The sequence below is a fragment of the Achroia grisella genome, unplaced genomic scaffold (assembly GCF_030625045.1).
Source record: "Achroia grisella isolate CSIRO2021 unplaced genomic scaffold, CSIRO_AGI_Agris_v1 utg1920, whole genome shotgun sequence".
NCBI classification, from domain to species: Eukaryota; Metazoa; Arthropoda; class Insecta; order Lepidoptera; family Pyralidae; genus Achroia; species Achroia grisella.
Window position 1 is genome coordinate 739,606 of NW_026712695.1, and position 7,364 is coordinate 746,969.

Below are 7,364 nucleotides of genomic sequence, written 5' to 3' on the forward strand. Positions count from 1 at the left end.
CTGAAAAATACTATTCAATTTCAAATCTAACTGAATTTACAGTATATGTTAAATTCTCATACATATAACATATAGTTTTTATATAGTAATTTTCTTTACCAGAGAAAATAGTAAAAACGATTATATGTAATATTTAACAAGTTTTTTAAACATATTCGAAGTCAAACATGTCGTCAATTAAAGTTTCCGGCATTCAACACAACGACAAACAATTAGTATGTTTGACAAAGCCATTAAGCAACAATGTACAATAAAAATTGTTTGACAGAGTTACTGAAACTTTACGAATTTACCGTAAAGTCCCCAAATAGGTACTCCGTATAAACAGTACATATAATATGGGTAGTATAGCTGATTTCTTATAAAGGCGACCTCACTCCCGCTGTCAGTAACACGTCAGACCCTTACAGTAACCGGCACAAGAACAAGCTAAATTTATGCATAATATTATCCACACACACTCAATTGATTCTCGTTCTTATTCACTTATACAAACTACATGCTAATTTAATCATCTAAAAGTATTTTAGTATTATTTTATAGCATTGCTTTTAAGGTTTGGTCAGTATTATATTTCATTTAAACAAGATAAAATTATTCATGTCACATGCAGTTTCGTTGTTATTTTTCTTGCTCCTTTATTTTTAATTTAGTTTCGTACAATATTATTAATATTGTTAAATATATTGTACAAGATGTAGATAAATATACTTACTTTTTGATTACCCTACTGTACAGTATAGAATGTAGGCGCAATTCCCATACTTATATTTATGGAAAATATAGCCAAGATATTTAATTAAGACGTGCTTTGAAAATATAATGATTGAAATGTTCACAATTTCTTCGTCCTCTATACAATTTAGGGCATCTTTTCCTACAGAGCTCTTCCCGTAACTCAATTCCTCGTACATTGTACGCCAAAATTAATCCTATTTGTGTTTTCAACAAAAAAGTTAAAAAGTAAATAAAATATGTGCATTTTAACGTTATACTTTGACGGAGATGCCATGAATGAGGCAAGCCAAAGAGCAGTGCTCACGACTTTTGCCGCTGAATAATTCATTTAATCCTTTCAATATCGCCAACTGAAGGTAAGCTTTAGCTGTTTTTGTCTTTTTATTTATATTGAATATTCTAGCTTATACTGATTATTATAAATATCTAAGAATTTATAAAAAATATATGTCAATCATTTTTTATAAAAAATATATCACATATTTTTAGGCTTCTTTGTCAATAAAATTATATTGTATTAAATAAGAATATTAAATGCAAAACAGACATCGAATATCTTATGCGTTTTCCAAAGGTTAAGAATTTGTAGGAATATTAAGTTCAAAAAATGAGTTTTCATATTTGATAAGTTAAATCTATATTATAATCATCACTAACGGTAGACATCTCTATAATAGGTTCATTAACAATTACTAGTGAATTATGAATAAACATAGACATAACTTTTATTAACACTCTGTGTCTGATTTGGAATATTTGTTCATAGTTTGTAGAAAAGATAATTTAAACCAAATGCCTTTGAAATTACGTAATAATTAGTACAGTATTATATATGGTAGTGTAATTTCTTTGAAACAAAATTAATAATTATTCCTATTGAAACAGCTTTGAAAAAAACCTGTTTTAAATCTCAATTTTTTTTCAGAACTACTAAAGTTACAACGCTACTAGGGTAACTTAGATATGTATATGTGTATATATAAAAAGCTTATTCTAGATAAATGTCTTAATTATCAGGGGTTAATAAACTGTACAATTTGTAAGTAAAAGTAACAGATAAAATAAATATTTACTTTTTTAATGATTCTGCGTGATATAGTACTTTTTAATTTAAATAATATTACTCAGCCTAGTATATATACCCATATAGAAGTATTCAGTGGACGGGTTTACATTGATGACCTTCGTAGAGCAGGCTACGGCTCGTTAATTTGCGCAGATTGGGATTTGATCTCGGTCGGATCAATTTATAAAAAGAACTCTTTTTAAATTACCTCGGGTCAGAGTGCTTTGAATTAGCTAGTAGTCTGGAATGGCAAATCGGATGTACATATATATGTATGCAAATATTGGAACAATTAAAAAAAATCTTGGGCATAGATATTACCATATTATCATGACGTATATTTGATCAATATAATAAAGTAAAGATATATTATATCAGAAGAGCGGGCATCTTGTATCTAAATTGTACAGATCAAGTATTGGCTAAGAGCAAATATGTTGTAGAATTATTTAAGATATCCTTGAATAAATATTTTAAATTGTTATCATAATACCCGCATGTAAATATGAATGCAACCTAAAGTTAGAACTGTTTACATGATTGGATTACCTAATCAAAGTTAAAAGTACTCGAACCACCGATCTCGTATGAATAGACTGATGAGTGTAGAGGAAGTGAAAGAGGTCTGTTTGCATTTGACGTTCCATTGTTTCTCATTCAATGAGGGACGACAGACGGAATATATACTCTTATGCATCTATGTAATTACTTCCTATCAGTTGTTTGTACTTATAGTATCATGAATGATAGAAAAAATATGGTGTAATACAAAACGTAAGAAATAACCCTGAAGAATTAACACAACGCCATTTATTTCGTGGAACTAAATGGCGCTGTGTTAATTGTTAATAAGCAGAGCTTGTGTTATGAGTACACTAGACAACTGATATAAATACATAGATTTTCAATACATATATAATATACACAGAAAATACCCAAATCGATAGAAACAATCATACACCAAGAATACAAATGTTTGCACCATACGAGGAATCGAACCAGCAACCAACGGAAGTAAAGCGGTATGCTAAACCGCTAGACCCCCGAGGTCATCGATGTAATTTATGTATTTAAAAAAGAAAGGGGTTTGAAATCAACTCAATGTTCTATAACTAACTATATGCTACGCAAATTCTTGAAAAAGTATAAAAATACTATGACGATACTTTGGAGTGAGTACTCTCAAATAAGTTCATGTGGCATTTAAATTTAACTGTGTTTTATAATATACGCATCCTGTAAATAACTAAAAGAAGGAAAATAATCTAAAGAACCTATATATCCTAACATTATTAAATAATATTGAATTTGTTATAGTTATTGAAAACAGTACTTTGCACTTCCATGAAATATATTGATAAAGTTCGAATTTGTTTCATTCAGATAACCAAACAAAATATTAATCACGTTTTATATCGTTACTTCATTAAACGTGATTGTTTATTAATTACTTACGAAAAAATTTGTATACATGTGATATTAATAACTTAATAGGATATAATTACAGTCCTATAGCAAAGGCTATATATAGATAAATAAAGAAATATGGACTGTAATTATATCACAAAGTTTAAATAGTATACCTATATAAAACATGTATAAAAATACATGTTTTATATACGTAGGTACGCTATTTAAACCAATTCAAGAGTGTATCAGGCTCTATCCGAATAACCTAGGTTGAAGTAATAAAGCAAGAGTAAATTACCTTAAATTCAATTATCTGAAGTTAGTTTTTACTACTTTAATAGGCACGACTTCGGTAGTCTTACGTTTAACACTCCGCCTTAATTACAATGGTCGCTAGATAGATTCTCGCACGTTACATAAATTAGCATATTAAAAAAAGTAATTTTAGTATTTCCAATTTCTATCGCTTGATTAGTACATGTAGTTCAATCTCTATTTTGTTTGGGACTACATGACTCTGTACGTGTTGTCGTGGTATAAAACGTAAAAAAAAGTCACAACAACTGCGGGGGAACGGATTAAATAATTGTAACAAAATAAATGTATATTGTAATGTAAATAGGTGCGTTACTTCCCTTAAATATTATAATCTATTTTATGTTTGTGTGAGTATTTAATTTATAGATATAGCGATATAGAGGTAGAAGTGTAATGATGGTACCAATATTGTTACCATCGTTACACCTCTACCAGATGCAAATCCGCTTTGTGTTATGTTATGATAAGACCGCCTTCTTACCCCTTTTATCTTGTTTATTATTGTTTTCTTTTTTATAATTTTATACATAATTGTGTATGTAATAGTATTTTCTATGAGAGTAACGATAAAGAGTTTCATTCATTTCATAAATCTACATCATAATCTGGTAGTTTGTGACTACAAAAATTAAAGTACTAAAAGAACATACGATAAACAAATTTGATTAGTTTTCACTAATCATTATTCTACATTTTTACTTTCTTTTGTCATTACAAATTATATACTTAAAAATTGTACCTACTGCGTAAGTCACTGAAACAAACTTAACAGTTTCATTATAAATTATCTGAAAGTTTCACGTATAAGAAATATACGGTATCAAAAAAGGTTTTTGTACTTGGTGACTCCAAAGGACACGACAGGTCTCTGACGCGAACCTATCCGTTACGGACCAAATTCTCTAGAGACATTTAAATCCAGCTCAACTTATTCTTTGTCCTCTAACAACTCTAGATGTCTTTTTAACTTTCCAACAATGAAAAAGTTTAATAATAACGTCGGTACTCTACTTATACTACAGTTGTAATCATTAAGTTAAATATAGGTATAAACTGACATGGTACTTGCGTCTACCATACATAGATGTTAATTTGATTTTAACAGTATTGAGTATAATAGGACCTAATGCTAGGTAGTCTTTTTAAACCCCCTTTGTAAAAAAGAAGACATTTTTCGCAGTCTATGAAATGGTATTATAAATATTTCTTTACTTTGTGTCATGTTATGATTTTTAATTCAACCTTTCTTTATTACAACATTTATATGTAACGTGATCTTATACTTAAAATGAATAGATTGAAATAGTTATTTTCGTAATTGTATTTGTCGTTTCTGTTACAATTTGCAGTAGTGATTTTTTAAATAAAATATTAAATTATTTTACTTGCTAAAGTTTAAAGTCGACATACTTGAAACGTTGTTCATGTACCAACTTTACGATTAATTCTGTTACTATAGGTACTACACTTAGGTAATGTGGATTGCTGAAATAAAATTGCATTTATTCGTTCCGAAATCTCATTTATATTGCAGTAATTTCCATCATTCTGTAAAGAGGCGATGGACCACTTTCCTGCACAATGTTGCGTTTAGTGATATGGACATTGTCAACACATTGTATTATGCTGTAAAAGTTTAGTTTATTGTTTCCATGTTAGAACGGCTACTTTATGTTGATAAACAACTATCATAGACACGCTGATGTTTTATTACCTGCTTTTTAAACCATAATATTTTGTTTTTATAACTTTCTATACAGGAATGGAACTTACTATGTTTTGACATAGTACAATTGACGTACATATATAATTATTAATAGTATTGTAAGTAATATGTATAAACATAATAAACATTTTGTTTAATATAATATAGTTCTTATCGTATAAATCTTAGTGTTCTTGTATATCAAGTATAACGAAAATAACTGCAATGCATTGGTCAGTCGGTGATGTTGAATTATATCATAATCATATTAAAACTTTGCTGCTTTCTGCATTTACACCGTTACGTTACCCAAAATGTATTTTACATTAAAAGAAAGGTCCATCTTATTTTTTAATACGTATATGATAGTCAGGTAAAATTACTTATTAACAGACATATTTAAAAAGCTAATAATAATATATAATAAAAACACATGCAACAGTCAGTAAACTCACAATATATGGTTTGTTGTCAAGTATGGGAAATATGCACATGCGAATTACAGGTTTAGTGTAACGTAAAATGTTAAAATCTATTAAAAGAAGTTAATTTTGTGAAGATGATGTGAAAACAAGAAGATTCCAATTAAAAACGAAATGCAAACCGTCAATAAAGGTGTCCCAGTTAGAAGTTGTTCAATTTACCAACTGGTTCGCATTTCATTGAAACCTCCCGTCCGAGTCTCCAACAAAAAGTTCCAACATGTTGAAAACAGTAACTTTTGGGCAAACAAATTTGAAAGTAAGAACTCAGTTATACGAAACTTAAAAGAGAATTCCAAAGGTAAGATGATACTTAAAACTAATTACATATTCTTTTTTATCTCCTTGAATAATAGATATTGAATTTATAATTTGTTTTATAACTAATTATTGTTATTTATATATCTCGCACCACTAAAATATGAAGAGTCCTACACTATCAACTATGCAATATGATGTTATCTATGATATCAACAACTATTTGATTTCCTATTTTTAACCGAAAGACAGAACATAAGAAATACAAATTGAATTCTACATATTATTTCTAAAGTCAGGTCAGGATTGAACTCACGATCTTTGAAGTGTATACATAGAGATGGTATTCCACTAAATAACTGTGTATTCTTATTTCAGATTGTATTATATGCATATTTATTTAGACTGGTAAAATAATAAGACAGTTATTTTCGTGAACTATACCAACCAAAACTAACGCTCGTATTTTTAACTAAAAAAAGTAAACTAAATTAAAATTGTTCTTTATTTTCAAGTAAGAGTAGAAATGGATTCAATTCAAGACAAGGACTCCAGGGGCCCTACAAAATAGATCCCATAGGATATATCCACGTATAAAACTGAAATCGCGTCCGCCGATATCTTTGGGCGGTAAAAACAAACCGAGAGTGAGGGAGGGGCGGGCATGAAAGTTGTCACCGAGCCGCGCAGTCAGCGAGAAATGGAGTAACCCATTTTAAACTAGAATGAATTGTACGACGTGGACTCCAGGTTCAACGGAATGCTGCTCATCGAAAAACTTACTGCTGTACTGTTTTACGAACATTAAATTTAATATTAAAAAATATATTACTTAACCAAGAATCCTTAAAAATAAAGTCAAATATGTCAAAATAATTAATAATTAAAATCTTATCTATACTATTCCTTTATTTTAGTCTACATTATTTGCACACGAATTTAAAATTAGTAATAATGAACCTATTACTAATTTTGAATTCTTGTGGAATTTTTTTCATCTTTTGAATACATTTTTGGATTTCTGTTAGTGTCTCACACTCAGAAAAGCCAGTCAGAAATATAATTTTTTTTGCTGATACCCAGTTTGTACGTAGTGCTGATATTCACTATCATTACGATTTTGTTATTCCAGCCAGGAAACAAACTCCTATATAACTTCAAAATTTTACGACTTACAGAAGCCCAACAAAGAAGTCGCCAAAATTTGACCAATTCATTTTTAAAAGTAAAACTAAATAAAAGTTCTCTAAATAAGTTGTTCGTTGAATGCTGAATCGGTATGTTAAAAGCAAAGAGCCATCTGACACGCCCTGCTAACTGGCACAAACTACCGTACCAATATTGACTTTGCTCCTTAAAACTTCCTCATTCATTCTCTATAATTAAT

General features: G+C 29.2%; 1 long non-coding RNA gene across 1 annotated transcript; it reads left to right on the plus strand.

The window, feature by feature from the left end:
- Positions 1-1,008: 1,008 nt before the first annotated feature.
- Positions 1,009-6,800, plus strand: LOC131841825 (uncharacterized). Its single transcript, XR_009357465.1, has 3 exons — positions 1,009-1,094; positions 5,797-6,020; positions 6,493-6,800. It is a non-coding gene; the product is annotated as an uncharacterized LOC131841825 (long non-coding RNA).
- The last annotated feature ends 564 nt before the right edge of the window (positions 6,801-7,364 follow it).